This window comes from Nilaparvata lugens, chromosome 4, assembly GCF_014356525.2.
Source record: "Nilaparvata lugens isolate BPH chromosome 4, ASM1435652v1, whole genome shotgun sequence".
Lineage (NCBI taxonomy): Eukaryota > Metazoa > Arthropoda > Insecta > Hemiptera > Delphacidae > Nilaparvata > Nilaparvata lugens.
The window spans coordinates 1426180-1443954 of NC_052507.1; the positions used below are offsets into that span (position 1 = coordinate 1426180).

Sequence of the window (17775 nt, forward strand, 5' to 3'; positions counted from 1 at the left end):
ACATTTCGAGTATAAATCAGACCACCTCTTGTTGATATAATATTGTGTTTGAACCAAGACACATAGCTCAGATGGGAAGCTTCGATAGTTCTTCTATTATAAAATACAGAACTGACTTATACATGTTCTTATGCACGGGATAGGAAATTCACGAATGGCCCATCATCACGTCCGAACTACTGAACTGATCAACTTGAAATTTTGCATAAATAGATTCTTAATATTTACCGAGGATGGTTATAGTCCTATTTCAAATTCTCCAAGATTCCTGTGAATCAAGTTTTTAGTTTGTAAAATTCCCGAAACCCTTGCAAAAGACGGGTTTCCAGCTAGGTGATAATGGTTGATGAATTAAGGTGAACGACTACCATTGTTCTAGACAAGTCTCTCCCATCACATTGAGCCATTCTATTATATTAAGCGAGCAATTCTGTATATATTTGGTTATTTTTATGGTTATTAATACATATTAATTTCTATGGTTATTTATATGGTTATATGGTTATTTATTTATGTCCAACGGATCTCGAAAACGGCTTTAACGATTTTCACGAATTATACCGGTATCAGCTATCTTCTACAGAAGCCAGTGACAAGGCAGAGAATCGACAACCACTGCTATTAAAACTTGCACCCCACCATGGGTAAAATGTAGCCTATCATTTGCCCGAATGATGTTCAATGATTATTTTGATTTTCACTTCAATTTATTTATTTACTAGCAGAAAAACCCTGCTCCTCAACGGTATTTTTTAAAACTTGACAAACTTAAAACTTGACGTAATGAGATCTTGAAAATAGTCCAATAACCATCACCGGTTAATCAAGAGTCTATATGCAAAATTTCAAGTTAATCAGTCCAATATTTCAGACGTGATGAGGCGTCAAACTTAATTCCCTATCCCGTACGTGTATTAGCCAGTGTTCTCTCCTTTATTACAGTGTAGATTTATTTACTAGTCCTTCAAAAAAATACAATATTGGATTAAAAAAAATAAGCACTAGCCCAAGCAGAACAAGAGATCAGTTCTTAAGGGTGTGCAAAGGCTAAAATTAACCTTTCTACTGGTGATATTTTTCAAAGTTCTTCGATTTGTATACTATCAAGCTATCAAAATTAAAAAGTTTTCTCAGGAAAAAAAATTTTTTTGATCATAACTTTTTGAGATATGAGCGCCTAAATTTTGAATTTAAAAAAAGTTTTCTCGGGAAAAATTTTTTTTTGATCATAACTTTTTGAGATATGAGCGCCTAAGTTTTAAATTTCTGTACCAGAACATTTCAAGTTCGGTGAAAGATAAAACCATGAGATTTTAAGAATATATTCTTCATGGTATTGTTGATCTAATAAAACAAAATTTTTCTGAAAATATCAGTTTTTGAAAAAGTTATTCAATTTACCAAAAATGACCGAAAATAACTCAACTGAGAGTTATTTTCGGTAAATTGAATAACTTTCTCAGAAAATGATATTTTCAGCAAATTTTTGTTTTATTAGATCAACAATACCATGAAGAATCTATCCTTGAAATCTCATGGTTTTATCTTTCACCGAACTTGAATTGTTCTGGCACAAAAATTTAAACTTTAGGCGTATATATCTCAAAAAGTAATGATCGAAAAGAATTTCCTGAGAAAACTTTATAATATTGATAATATACAAATATAGTATAATAATATAGTATACAAATCGAAAAACTTTGAAAATATCACCAGTAGGAAGTCTATTTTTAGCCTTTGCACAGCCTTAATAGACAAGCTTCTCAGTCTAGTTACGCCAATAAACAGTGAAGTGTTGGTCCACCAATAAATAGTCCACTATTAACATAAATACAACACCGTCTTGGTATTCAAATAAGCTGGTAGTAAGCCAGAGCTTATAACGACCCACCGGAGTATTGTTCTAATGGCTTTATTTCGACACGAGCCTTAACTGTAAGCTGAGAGCATTAAAATTTGATTGGCCCATAAGGCCAGTTGCACACGATTAATGTTCAGTATTGTTATTTACATCTTCATCACATGACTTTATGTTAAGCCAACTTATGTTCAACTGGTCTCCCCTCACATTCTTTCAAATTTTTGTGACTGAGGGTGTTCGTTTTTATTCTTATTCTTATGGCTTTTTTTGGAAATGGCTCTCTGTCATAGAGATCCTATCAGAAGTTATGCATCGACATGAAAAACAAATTCACTATTAATTTATGTGAATCAAATTCATTATAGTGAGGTCCACGTTATAATGGCAGTGGAGAAAGATAGGAGAACAACGTAGCCGATCCTATGTCTTGTTAATGCGTTTTATAGACGGTAGCTGATACAGGTTTATTGATGTAATATTAACTGATCATTCTCGTTTAAAATTATATATTAGGCCTATATTTTATTGAGCAAGAAATTATATTTATCAATAATTTCATAATTGAGATAATTGAAATATTTTGTTAATTAATTATCAAATCTACGAATTGATAGCAGAAAAACGTTGCCGAACCTCTGTCTTGTTAATGCCTTCTATAGACGGTAGCTGATACAGGTTTATTGATGTAATATTAACTGTTCATTCTCGTTTAAAAAAGTTAATTATATTTTATCAAGCAAGAAATTATATTTATCAATAATTTCATAATTGGGATGAAATATTTTGTTAATTAATTATCAATTCTACGAATTGATAGCAGAAAAACGTTGCCGAACCTCTGTCTTGTCAATGCCTTCTATAGACGGAAGCTGATACAGGTTTATTAATGTAAATATTAACTGTTCATTCTCGTTTAAAATAGTTAATTATATTTTAATTAAGCAAGAAATTATATTTATCAATAATTTCATAATGAGTTTTAATTATTAAGATGAAATATTTTGTTAATTATACATTGTTAAAAGTCGATCTGGCAACAGAGCAAAGCGAGAGAGAGATAGCGCTAACCGCTTTGTTGAATGATAGAAAGGGATAGCAATACCATTGCTAATCAAACACTGCCATTATAGTGTGACATTTTTCAACTATAACAGTTGAAATTTGAAGATAAACTGGTTGAATGAGAAGCATTAAGGAGTAACAACAAGGAATGCTGACAGTTGAAAGTTTGAAGATCAACTGGTTGAATGGGGAGCATTCAACGGTTTCCTCTCCAAGGAATACTAACAGTTAAAAGTTTAAAGATTAACTAGTTTAATGGGGAGCATTCAACGATTTCCTCTCCAAGGAATACTAACAGTTAAAAGTTTAAATATCAAGTAGTTGAATGGGAAGCAATCAACGGTCTTCTACAAGGAATACTAACAGTTGAAAGTTTGAAGATCAACTGGTTGAATGGGGAGAATTCAACGGTTTCCTCTCCAAGGAATACTAACAGTTGAAATTTAAAGATTAACTAGTTGAATGAGGAGCATTCAACGGTCTCCTCAACAAGGAATACTAACAGTTAAAAGTTTAAATATTAACTAGTTGAATGGGAAGCAATCAACGGTCTTCTACAAGGAATACTAACAGTTGAAAGTTTGAAGATCAACTGGTTGAATGGGGAGCATTCAACGGTTTCCTCTCCAAGGAATACTAACAGTTGAAATTTAAAGATTAACTAGTTGAATGAGGAGCATTCAACGGTCTCCTCAACAAGGAATACTAACAGTTGAAAGTTTAAATATTAACTAGTTGAATGGGAAGCAATCAACGGTCTTCTCTACAAGGAATACTAACAGTTAAAAGTTGAAAGATTTACTGATTGGATACGAAGCAATCAACGATCTTCTCTACAAGGAATACCAACAGTTAAAAGTTTAAAGATTAACTGGTTGAATGGGAAGCAATCAACGGTCTTCTCTCCAAGGAATACTAACAGTTGAAAGTTGAAAGATGAACTAGTTGAATGAGGAGCAATCAACGGTCCTCTCTACAAGGAATACTAACAGTTGAAAGTTGAAAGATTAACTGGTTGAATGAAGAGCAATCAACGGTCTTCTCTACAAGGAATACTGACAGTTGAAAGTTTAAAGATGAACTGGTTGAATGAAGAGCAATCAACGGTCTTCTCTACAAGGAATACTAACAGTTGAAAGTTGAAAGATGAACTAGTTGAATGAGGAGCAATCAACGGTCCTCTCTACAAGGAATACTAACAGTTGAAAGTTGAAAGATTAACTGGTTGAATGAAGAGCAATCAACGGTCTTCTCTACAAGGAATACTGACAGTTGAAAGTTTAAAGATGAACTAGTTATATTTAGAGCATTCAACAGTCTTCTCTCCAAGGAATACTAACAGTTGAAAGTTTGAAGATTAACTGGTTGAATGGGCATCAATCAACGGTCTTCTCTACAAGGAGTACTAATTATAGTTGAAAGTCTAAAGATGAACTGGTTCAATTCAAGGGTTTCTGACAAGGGTAAGGCCGTCAGTTTGAGCGCGGATAGGCTACTTCGTGACGACCACAAGCATTTCATCAAGTGGCTAGAATAGTTAGTTGAGTTTCCAGAACTTGCAAAATGTTTAACTTAAACACAAATAAACCGCAAGACGTTCCGTTCCGTTGCGTTTCCGCACCCTTTGCCAGCGTTCTGGGATGATTAGGTTACTGAACCGATGTGGCGTATCAACCCTCTACCCCTTCCCCTGAAACAACCCCCAACCCCCTAACCAATATTCCATACCCCCTGCCACTGAATCTACTAGAACTCTCAAACCCCCGACATGATCAGTTAGCTATGCACCATTCAAAGTCGATAGTAAAGGGTCGGTCCTATTACACAGTGGTTTCTTGACCGAATTTCTATCTTTGTATTCGGTATTCAACGATAGAGAGAAGAGATTATGAGAAATTTCTCATATAATAAATGTTTCACATCATTATTTCATTTTCTACGTTATATCATGTTATACTACGTTAGCTGTTGTAGCTATGGTTAAAATGATATTTTCGAGCTCAAAATTTAAGTAATTTTATTCTATATTTTGTGAATATTTGGAGTTTGTTTCATGTTTTTACGGAAGTTTTATTATCAATCTATCAAAATTTGAAATTGTTTGTTTTATTCTGATTTATAATTTCAGATAAAGGATTTGGTGTTGAAATTGAAGTGGACATAACCCAAGGTTGGTATATGGCTGTACACTATTCTTGGACAAAAACCTACAAAATATTTGAACAATTTGTGCCCAATTCAGGAAATATAAGAAGTTTTGGTAATTAGCCAGTGTCTTCTGTTCCGACTATTGTCTTGTTTGCTCAATCCAATAAAATAATAATTATTAAGATAAAATATGATTGAGCATGTTCATGCATTTATCTATACTTCAACAGATTTTGACATGGAGAAGATATTCCATGGTATAGGTCGTTTATGTTCAAAATTTCATCCCACCTTTTTGTTAACTCAAGCCAATTACTGTCGACTATGGTCTATTATGAGTATTTTGTTGGGGTGAGAGTGCAAGAACGGCACAGTATGAGGGATTTCCATAGTGAAAGAAGAATTCACAAAGAAGAATTACTAGGACTATCGGCTTGAGTTGACAGTGAAATTTGAAACATGAAGTACCTATACCATGGGCTATCTTTTTATGGGTCGATCCTATTAAACAGTGGTTTCTTGGCCGAATACAAACTTCGAAAAAAATTTTTTGAGAAGATATTTCCTGATATAGGTTGTATATGTTTCAAATTTCAAGTCTCTTCCTTGTTAATTTAAGCCGATTTTTGTCGTCTACTGTCTGAAATAAATTACTGTTTTGGACGGGTGAGAGTGTAAGAACGGCACAGTATGATAGACTTCAATCGTCACATAGCATCACAGAAAAGAAATGCTATAGTGAGGTCCACGTTATAATGGCAGTGTTTGAACAGCAATTGAATTGCTATCCTTGTCTATCATTTAACAAAGCCGATAGCGCTATCTCTTTCTCGCTTTGCTCTGTTGCCAGATCGTCTTTTAACAATGTAGAATTGATAATTAACTAACAAATTATTATATGTATATTTTTTTTGTGTAGTTGAGAAGTTGATATTGTGGTAATTATTCATATTGAATGAAAAAGACTAAGAAATTGTCAAAAAACCACTGATTTATTGATAATTAGAAAGACCGGTTTCGGTTATTACACCATTGTCAATCTCTGATAAACTAAAACTAAATACAAGAGCAGCAGAATTTATACTACTAGGCGAGTACTGCTATTGGTCGAGGGCATGAACGCCTGCCATTGGCCTAGCTAGACAGTCTCCTCCCCCTCAACGGTGTGACAAAATGGCGGCTTAAGCAACAGAATCGCCATGATAATAAATTTTTTGACAATTTCTTAGTCTTTTTCATTCAAAACAAATTATTTCATCTTAATAATGATGAAAATTCATTATGAAGTTATTGACAAAGATAATTTCCTGCTTAATAAAATATAATTAATAATTTTAAACGAGAATGAACAGTTAATATTACATCAATAAACCTGTATCAGCTACTGTCTATAGAAGGCATTGACAAGACAGACGATCGGCAACGGTATTCTCCTATCTTCCTCCACTGCCATTATAACGTGAACCTCACTATAGGACTATCGGCAAGTGTTAACAGTAACATTTAGAGAGTATTCTGTATGATAAAACGCTTGAACACTATCCTATTTAGGAATTTGTTCCTCTGTCTATAGAAGGCATTGACGAGACAGAGGATCGGCAAAGTTGATCTCCACTGGCATTTTGACGTGGACCTCACTATAGTCAACTCACAGTCATCAATTAATATAATCTTACGTCACATGGACGGGAAGGGGACTTTTGCAGGCGAGAATGTTGTTTCTAGTCGAGACTAGAATTTCATTCGAGCACTACAAAAGTATAGTATACCAATTTTTGTTATAATAATCTAAAGAAGAATAATTCAGAAATAGAAAACATTACCTGCTTGTGCTGAATTTACTACATGCATTCTATAAACTTAACCTTGTTTACAATTTCCGAATCAGGAAATTTGCGGAAGTTGACAAAACTTCCACCTGGGGGTGGTTTTTTTGTAGCAGTTTTGCTGTTCCTATTTCGGAACTAGGAAACATCAATCAATCAATCAGTCAAGAATATTCTTTATCCCAAAAATACAGTAAATACAAAAATGATGGATAATATAAAATACGAATAATTATTTACTTAAATTAAGTTTCCATATTATAGGTTATGGAATGAGCCTACATGGGCACTGTGGCCTGTGCGTAGACTCGAGTTGAATTTTCAAGTAGGTATAGTGAATCTTTATGAAAGGGGAGAAGTAAGAGAGCAAAAATCAATTCAATTTATGAGGGTAATTTCATTAAAATAAATGTCATAGTTTTGTATCGTAGAAAGTCATTCTGTATTATAAAGTCCGTCTGTATCGTATATAGCCAGTCTGTATCGTACAGAGTCAGTCAGTATTGGTATAGAGTCAGTAAAAGTCTTGTTAATTTTGCAGTCAGGTGAGTCCGCCGCCCGCCAAGACCAGAGCCACAGCCTCCTCCTCACTTATTTCAAACAACCAATATTTCAATCTTTTTTTGAAAATTGGAAGACTTACAGCTGAAAAAATGTTATTTTGCGGAAATAATCTTTTATAATTACGATATATTACTTGAGATAAGAAGAAGCAATTTGTTGTTGAGAAGGATCTTGTCAGCTGGATAGATCTGATCCCAACTATGGCTGCATATCTCGTGTTGTGAGAATGTAGAGATGGTATGAAAATTGAACCAAAATGTTTATATACATGAGTGAATTAATCCTTCATCTATAATTTTTTTCAAGGGTAAAACTCTAATTTCCTGAAATAATAAAGATGAGGGGTATCTTCGACATTTACGAAAGCCAACTTTAAGGATTGCTTTTTGAATAATTTCTAGTCTTCTTAGATGGGTGTGGAAACATACTCGACTGTAAAGAGAACATATGGGTTCATTACAGTAGAGTATGCTGTAATGAGAATCATATGTTTATTTGTTCTGTAAACAGATGTTTACCGGCTTCATTTCATGCATGGAAAACAGCTGGGATCGAATGACTATGACAAAATATCCATTACTCAAGGAAATCTCCGTTTTACTTTGTAGGGGATCCTTAGATCAACGACTAAACAATTTATTGTTTCAAGATGTATTGAAATGCTCCTCCTTGTAAAGGTAGAGCCAATCTAATCAGCTTCCTTGTAGGCTGCTAAGCTACTAACTAATTGAGTCTGCTCAATACACTGAATAGGCCTTCGGAACAATGGTAACTGCTGTAAAAATTTACAACGCACCATGATTAGCCCAGCCGTTATCTATCAACTGTACAATGAGAGGAGTCCAGTCTCTTCTAATCTATAGTGACGTCCACGTTATAATGGCCGTGGAGAGGGATAGGATAACAGGAGGGACAAGATGAAGAAGAAGAAGAAGTAGGAGATGAAGAAGAAGAAGAAGAAGAAGAAGAAGAATAAGAAGAATAAGAAGAAGAAGAATAAGAAGAAGAAGAAGAAGAAGAAGAAGAAGAAGAAGTAGGAGATGAAGAAGAAGAATAAGTTGAAAAATAGTTATTTGTGCAACTAGTGCGCAAAGTGACAGTTTGCTTCACCGAAAGAAACGTTTACGCCCGAGCCGTAGGCGAGGGCGGAATGGTTTCTTGAGTGCAGCAGAGGAACTTTGTGCACGTATTTCACATTTAATTTTTCCCTACAGTTACCATTGAATATGAAAAGTGGGTAATTATGGATAAAATGATGGCTGAAATCCATCAAATGTTTGTGTGTGTGATGCTGTTATTAATAACAAACTTAATTCATTTAAAAATTAATAATCCAATTGAAGTTGAAAATTCTCAGCCAAAGTTCTCATCTTTATTCATTCAAGAATCAGAAAAAATACAGATAAAACAAAAAATTGTATTCAAAATACACGCCAACAGCATGGCTGAATGGCTGAACCGACAAGCGCGCGACCTAGCGGGAAGAATCGTACCTAACTTCGTTTCATCCAACTAAAAACATTATTCAGATATTTAGACATGGTTAACTTACTAAATTACCGAAAAATAATATAAGTGAACTAAAAAATATTTATAAAATAACATAGACAACAGAAAATATTTTATTGTAGTATATTCTGATGTTATTTTATTAATTTTATTGACATGGATTTCGAACGGTAATTATTTAACCTGAAAATTCGAATTACATAATGTGTGTTTGCTACATTTCTCATTGCTTATAGTTGAAATAATTATTACTGTCAATAGAAAATAAACATTATTCATTATATGATGATAAGTTATTATTTAATTATGATTTAGATAAACATTACTTTGTTTTGGATTTCTAGATTGGGATCTTATCATAAATGTAGGGTAGCCATTGAAATGATTCTTATCTAAATCTAACCACAGTCATTGTTACCAACATAATTTTTGTTTTCGTGCACTAATCCTCCATATAACCCACCAACTATTTTGTGTTGCCATGTTGCAAATGTAGAGTGCAGGAAAAATTTTTCCCGCACTAGAGCGGAAAAGTGATTCTTTGCGTTCTGTAATCAGTGCAGGAATGGCCACTTTTCAAGGTAACTGTAGGAAAAATATATTTCTCAATGATAACAAATTTTCATCATAATTGAGATTCAATATTCTGTCAATTAATTATGTGTATTCAGTTGAAAAACAATCTGACAACGTTGCGGAGGTGAGTTAAGTTTGTTTCCCAGTAATTCTTTAAAATTACATTTCAAATATGTGAATATTTCCTATTTTAGTTATAATAATGTGAAATATTTATTTTATGTTTAGTTTTGAAGAATCTAAATTTGAAAATCTACTTTTCGCCACACTGCACAGAGAGCAGCAGTTTTCCAGTCCCTACGTAGATCTGCAAGACATTGTTTGCAGATGACTCTCGTTTGACGTCAGAACAGGCCTAGGCCGAAAAGAGTACCCTTTCCAGCCGCTAACATGGAACTCAGAAAGGTGATCAAAAAACAGCTGATCAAAAAACTTTTCATTATTTGTGTTCATTATTCAATAATCAAAACATTTATAATAATATCATCTTATTGTCATATGAAAAAATAAAAAAGTATAAACTCAACCTCCCACATAATTGAACATCATCGTTTAGGTTATTTAGACAAATCAGAATAAAAAATAAAAATACTTGGACAATTTCCTGATATTCAGATTACCTCAGATTTGCTAGAGCTATCACCTTCCACTTCTGCTTTCGGAAGTGCTTAGTAAACAACTATTCTCATATATATATATTGTTTATTTTTGTGTGTGGCGAAAAAAAGCGTTCGCACCACGGGCAAAAATGTTTTTCCGGCTCAAAATCTTTTCTAGTCGTCGGCCTACGGCCTCGGACTTGAAAACCGGGCCGGAAAAATCTAATTTTCTACTCTAGGTGCGAAATATACTATTGTGAAAATACTTTAGGACTGAAAATATTGTGATTTGAAGAACTACAAGACTAAATTTGGGAGAGGAATAGCACAAGGTTACCTTTTTTCCCTCTCCCTATCGTTTTTATAATGTACTTATTGTATGAATGAATGAAGAATAAAGAGAAGGATAGCGCTATGTGCTTTGTCGAATGATAGACAAGGATAGCAACACCAATGTTGATCAAATACTGTCATTATTCTTGTTTTCAATAAATAAATAAATAGATAAATAAATTATAACGTGAACCTAGTTGTAGGGAATGGCATGGTGCTTACTCTGTAAGAAGTAAGAATGGCATGGGATATCATCTGTGTAAATGATGTCATAGAAGTAAACATATTAAAAATGCTATTCTGTGGATTACTGAAACGCTACTTATCGTCTCCCCTCTCACTCATTGGACTTCCCTCACTAATTTCCACGCACTATACCCTCTCTACTTCCCCAATCAACATAACCAACCCCCGCCTTTTCAGCCACAATTAACAACAGCGATAATCACTATAAATCGTAGAGTAGCTAAAACCTTCTGTGAGTTTGTTAATAGTCTAACATCCCTCAACGGGGTTAAATCTTAATAAAACCTCCCCTTACCAATCTACTACTTAAAGTGTTAGGGAAGGTAGGCAAGTTTCTTGTATCCCTTTATGTCACCAACATTAATCTGAGGATAAAGTGGTAAGATTATTTGACCGAGCAAAGTGAGGTCTAAGATTCAAGTCGACGGTTTTGCATTTTTCTTTATGTTTATAATTATTATGTTCCGCATTCACCGCATAACGCAGCAATAGATTTTCATGGAATTTGACAGATATGTTCCTTTTTAAATTGAGCGTCGACGTATGTATAAGGTTTTTTTTGAAATTTTGCATTTTAAGGATAATACGAAAGGAAAATAAGTCTCCTTCTCCGGCCAATATTACCGTAAAAATCAGACTATAGAATTATTCATCAGAAATCAGCTGTCGAGTGGATTATTAATTGCATGCAATTCAATATCTCAATGTAACTTAGTGAAAAAACAGCTGTTGCATGCAGTGAGGCATGCAATATTGATAACTTGAAGTAGCAGAACTATTCTCTCCCGACTTTGCTCTGCTCTCAAATCGGTAAGCTTTTGATGATAGTAGCATAGCTGTTCACAGCATAGCTGTTGATACAACAATCCAAACAGCCATTAGTCGTTTATTCACCGATATCTCGGCGACACGACAGGACAGGACAGAATTTACTGTGATTAGAGGAGACTGTGGTTTATAACTGCTCGAGGTCTACAGAACTACTATGAGAGACTACCAGCGTCATATAGCTTCACGAAAAATAACTAAAGATACAAATATTAAAAAAAAAACATATGAAATTTGCTACAAATATGAATAAATTTCATTTTTTCGGAAATTATCCTACTCAACTATGTTCTAGAGCAGGAGGTTGTGGTAGTGATACATTAAATTCAGAGTGGGGGTGCAAATACATTTCATAGTCAACTACGTGGACTATCGGATTGGGATATAAAGTTTTAAACATGAACACCCTATACCATGGAATATTCACTTATGCTATCTTTTCACATTTATTACGCCAAAAATATTGACAACTTACAGTATTAATTTATATAATTTAGATTCAATATTTTGTCGATTAATTATGTCTATATAGTTGAAAAACAATCAGGCAACATTGTGTACGTTTTGGGAACACAAAAAAGTGGTAAATTGTTCTAATTCCAGTGGTAAATTGTTCCATCACGTGACTAGTGCAAAATGTTCCCATGGAACGCCATTTCAAAATCGTTGGTTCAAGCTTTTGCCGCGCACTTATAAAGTTGATCTACACCAAAATGAGTCGTTTACTAGCTGCGTGAATGAAGAAGATAGGCTGTCTTACAAACTTACCGTCTAGAAAAGTGTGCATTTATTTCATTCCATTACTCTCAAATTTTCTATAGGTTCATTCAACGAATGGTTATCAAACATAATTTTCTTGGTTATGTATTCTATGGCTATGCTATGGTGAGCAAGCAAGCTATCAGCGCATGTGCAGAGAAGCAAGCAGACTACAATTCAATCGACCAATAAGACATCTGAAATTTTGAACTGTCTCAATCTACGGCTTCGACTGTGGGACAGGAACTTGGAACTGGAACTAGTTTCTGGTACAGAATCTGTCAAAATTCTTCCCATGGGACGCGAAACTTTTTACCTGGTAAATTGTGAATCGGACAATTTACCACGTTCCATGTTCCCAGAACGAGCTCATTGTGGAGCTAGAAAAGAATAGCGCTATCTGCTTTGCCGAATGATAGACAAGGATAGCAACACCAATGTTGATAAAATACTACCATTATAACGTGGACCTCACTATAGTTGCTATGGGGAAAACAGGAGTTAGAAGAGTATAGCAACGAGATCAGTTTCAGAAGAGTTCACTCATGTGTCTCCTCTCACCACCCTAATCGTGTAATTACAAAACATTATTATTGATGCTTTTCCAGTCACATGACCTTCCCTTGCATCATGTGACGCTACTTGCTTCTCACACAACAAGTGCCATCTCACAAGGTGAATGCAGTAGGGGAAGCAACACCCTTTATAGCCACCCTCATAGCCAGGGAATATTTCCATCCCTTTCCAGAAATATCCTCATCTCTCACTAGGAATATCTCCTTCTCTTACCTCAAATATCCTAATCCCTTACTATAGTGAGGAGCACGTAATAATGGTAGTGTTTCATCAGCAATTGTATTGATATCCTTGTCTAACATTTATTTATTTATTTCATATGCAAATACAATTTAGGTAAAAACAACAGGCATTTGCCCAAAACTGTTTCAAACCTTAATTTGGAATACACCGTCTAAAGGTTATGCTACTTACGTAACTTAAATGATAATTCGTACACAATTTTGAGTCCAAAATTAAAATTAGTAAAATGGCATTTAACAAAGCGCTATCCTCTTCTAGCCTCGTGAAGCTTCCAGATCGTTTCTCAACAGATAGCTACCTCTTTCTGCTTTGCTCCGTTTGCCAGATTGTCTTCCAACAATGTAGAATTAATGATAAACTTACAAAATATTTCATCTAAATCATGAAATTATTGAGAAATATAATTTCTTGCTTAATAAAATATAATTAATTTATCTCAAACGAGAATGAACAGTTAATATTACATCAATAGATATATAGACTTAATACTCAACAAAATATCTCATCTCAATTATAAAAATTCCTTATGAAATGAATGGAGAATATAATTTCTTGCTTAATAAACAATAATTGATTATTTCAAACTAGGATAAACAGTTAATATTACATCAATAAACCTGTATCAGCTACCGTCTTTGAAAGGCATTGACAAGACAGAGGATCGGCAACGTTGTTCTCCTATCTTCCTCCACTGCCATTATAACGTGGACTCCACTATAGGAATATCTCCTCCTCTCTCCATGAATATCCCCATCTCTTGCCAGGGATATTTCCTTCTCTTTCCCCAAATATCCTCATCTCTTACTAGGAATATTCCCTTCTCTCTCCAGGAATCTACCTATCCCGTAGTAGAATTATCTCCATCCCTCTCTCTAGAAATATTCTTTTCTCTCACCAGGAATATCCTCATCCCTCACTAGGAATATTCCCTTCTCTCTCCAGGAATCTCCCTATCCCAATCTCCAGGAATATCTCCATCCCTCTCACTAGAAATCTTTCCTTTCTCTCCTTGAATATCACTATCTCTCACTTGGAATCTCCTTTTCTCTCGCCATGAATATCTCCGTCTCTTTTCCCAAATATTCCCTTCTCTCACCAGGAATACCGTCATCCCTTACTGGGAATATCCCCACCCCTACTGGGAATATCCCTACAGGGATGCAATATCCCTTGTAGGGCGTAGAGCGTGCCTGAGGGCAGATCTGTGTACACTAGCGTGAATGAGCATGAACACCATATATGCTCATATTTATATGACACCCACGTATATGCTCTCTTCCGACTATTATACGGTAGTATGTTGTGTAGATGATGTTCGTGTTTAACGCTCATTATAAACGTACTTAATCTAAATATTTATTGATTGATTCTCTATCGAAATTGAATTTAGACTTCAATTTGACATTTTTTGTTGCAAATTTCATGTCGAATCTATTGTCTTCGGTTGTTAAATTTCTTTGAACACCCTGTCAATAAAGAATTGATACTTATTTATTCCTTATATTCTAATGATCCATACAATAAGTACATCATCAAAATGATAGGGAGAGGATAAATAAGGCAACCTTGTGCTATTCAAAGAAGATAGGATAACAGCGTTCACGATTGTCCGCCTTGCCACTGCCTCCTATACAGGATAGCTGATACCGGTATATCTAAATTAATACTAACTGTTCATTCTTGTTAAAAATGAAGATTTCTATTTTAATCATCAGAAAAATGTATTCTTTAATGATTGAATAATACATTTTCATAATTTATAATGGATATTTTGTTGATCAATCATATTTCTACATTGTTAAAACTCGATCTGGCAAAGCTGTGAAGCTAGAAAAGGATAGCGCGAACCTCATCGTCACTATAATCGGACCATCTTTTTCTTGGACGTCCTCTAAGAAGCATAGAATTGTATAGAAATCTAACCACATTTTCTCCTGATGGGAAAACAATCTTGCGCCTCTCACTTCCACAAAACCACTCGAGAACAGTTTTCAGTTTCACTGCTCGGGATTACAACTATCATCCCATTGCTCACGCGAGCAACACGAGATTTATGTGTGCGTGTCGGCTCAAAGAAAAGCCGGGAAACCCCATGTAGTGCAGAGGGAGAGGGGGTGAGTGTTTTCCAGCAGGGTATTGATAGGATGGAGAGGCAGGGAGGGTGTGATTGAGTCTGCTACGGCAGATATATGGCCATGCATATATTTATGTTCGGCAGGATGTGATATGTGTATCACCTTCACACTACACGTATATCAAATAAGACATTGAAGAGATAAATATGTGGATATTTCCTAATTTAGTGATAAAAATGTAGATATTACTACTATGTTTGATTTTGAAGCATCTAAATTTCAATATGTTGCCAGGTCGGCTTTCAACAATGTAGAATTGATATTTAGTTAACAAAATATCAAATCTTGATTATAAAATCATTTTGAAATATAATTTCTTGCTCAATAAAATATTATTGATTATTTTAAACAAGAATTAACAGTAAATATTACATCAATAAACCTGTATCAGCTACCGTCTTTGAAAGGCATTGACAAGATAACGTTGTCCTCCTATCTTTGTCCACTGCCATTATTGCGTGGACTTCACTATAGGAATATCTCCTTCTCTCTCTCCATGAATATCCTCATCTCTTGCCTCATCTCTCTCAACGTTGTTCTTCTATATCTCTCCACTGTCATTATAACATTGACCTTACTATAGCCGAAGACCAGACATACGCAACAAAAATAATTGATTATTTCAAACGAGAAAGAACAGTTGATACCTGTATCAGTTACCGTCTATAATAGGCATTGAGAAGACATTGAAGGATCGGCAACGTTGTTCTAATATCTCCACTGTCATTATAACGTGAACCTCTATATAGTAATTTTACATTTTTATCTCAAACACCGCAAATTTCCCGCCAGTTATCTAGTCACTTTAGATTGCTCGTTGAAGTTCTATAACGTGGACTATAGTCGAAGTCCTGAACAGGAGAGCTTTATGAAAAACTGGAGGACGACCCTGAGCACTTATGATGCAATCTATATCGAGGATTTCTCTCGTCATGCAGTTTTTCACTGTCGATTTCAATTGGGAAGTGCTCCACCCACAGCGATGCAATTCCATCAGACATCAGGGCTCTCCGGCCTCTCCTGCTCTGCTCCCCTCCCTATGATGTCGCAGGATCAGTCTCCCCTTGCTGATGACTCATGACGTCCCCAACCCCACTAAATATCTATATACAACATAGTTCTATGGTTACTGCCACCCTCAAGTCTTTTCCAAAAACATACCTCCACTTTCAACTATGGTTATGCCGTATTCTGTATAAGGGTGGGTATAAACTGTTCGACTGGAGAGCTTGTCGACAGTCAAAAATGTAAACAAAGATAAACTTGAGTGGAACGATAGGATCGTTCCACGTTTCCACTCTGTAAAAGCTTTACACTTCTCGGTTTAAGGTTATGTTAACACTGTTTATTGCTTACATGCTTACAGTGCGTTCACATTTTATTTATTTATTATTATTTGAACTCACTTCAAGTTACAAATCAAAGGTAGGCTAACTGATTTAAAACTTAACATACTTATATGAAAATAATTTAAAACAATATATATTTATACGTTACGTAGAGCTAGCTAAAAGAAAAGTTTGAATCATTTTCACATTTATTTGTATTAATGTATAAAATAAATTATGTAGAAGATTATTTAGATAGGCTGTATTTATTGTAGCTACAATAATAAAGTAGATTCTTTGTTAGTAGTACAGCAACTTAAAATAATTTATTATGAATTAAAAATGTAGGCCCATTATGGAAACTAATCACTAACCTAATCACCGGTTTCACTTTGTTAAAACATTATTATCTAGTACATTCTTATCAGTAATAATTGCATTGCTTATCTTGTTATAAACTTCACAAATTTCAATTAGATGTACTTTGTGTAATTTTTGAAATGCAATAATGCACTTCAAAACGCTGTTTTTAGCCTTATCTTTGGCGTAATTTTATAGGCAATGTTACCGGTATTTGGAAACATTGCATTATTAAAAAAAACTGGAAGAATAGGTAGAATGAAAGAAATCGGGTAATAGCAATATTCTATTTTTACTAAAATGATTATTACAGACAGATGATTTGTTACAATGTTATTTTTCTCATATTTGTTTGATAAATTTTATATTAATAATCTCTAATTAACGTTAGTTGCACAGAAGCCGGCTAAATTTTAACCGTGATTAATTTCACGAGAACCAATCAGAAAAGGCATTTTTTATAAGACGGTTTGTCTGATAGGCTCTCCTGGAATTAATCACGATTAAAATTTAACCGGCTTTTGGCACTTAGTCATGATTTAACAATGAAACAGACAATCCTTTTTCATGTATTGTTGTGATTGAATGGAATTCAGTTTACTCAGTGGATAAGTTATTATTTAAAGGTATTTTATTTGTATTAATTCAACATTGTGTTTGTAAAAGCTCTTGATTTAATAAAAGCATTATTATTGTTATTAAATGGTTATTTTTTATCACGGCTAAGTATTAGCTAAAATCTGGTTGATTATTATGTGTAGGTATTACCTATACCAGACTTGTAATAATCTATACCTTTTTAAATTTCAGAAAGTATCAATT

General features: G+C 34.3%; 1 protein-coding gene across 1 annotated transcript in view; it reads right to left on the bottom strand.

Annotated features, from left to right (window-relative positions):
• LOC111055773 (ribosome biogenesis protein NOP53-like) overlaps positions 1-17775 on the bottom strand; it is a 109686-nt gene that overhangs the window by 73395 nt on the left and 18516 nt on the right. The window lies entirely within an intron of this gene.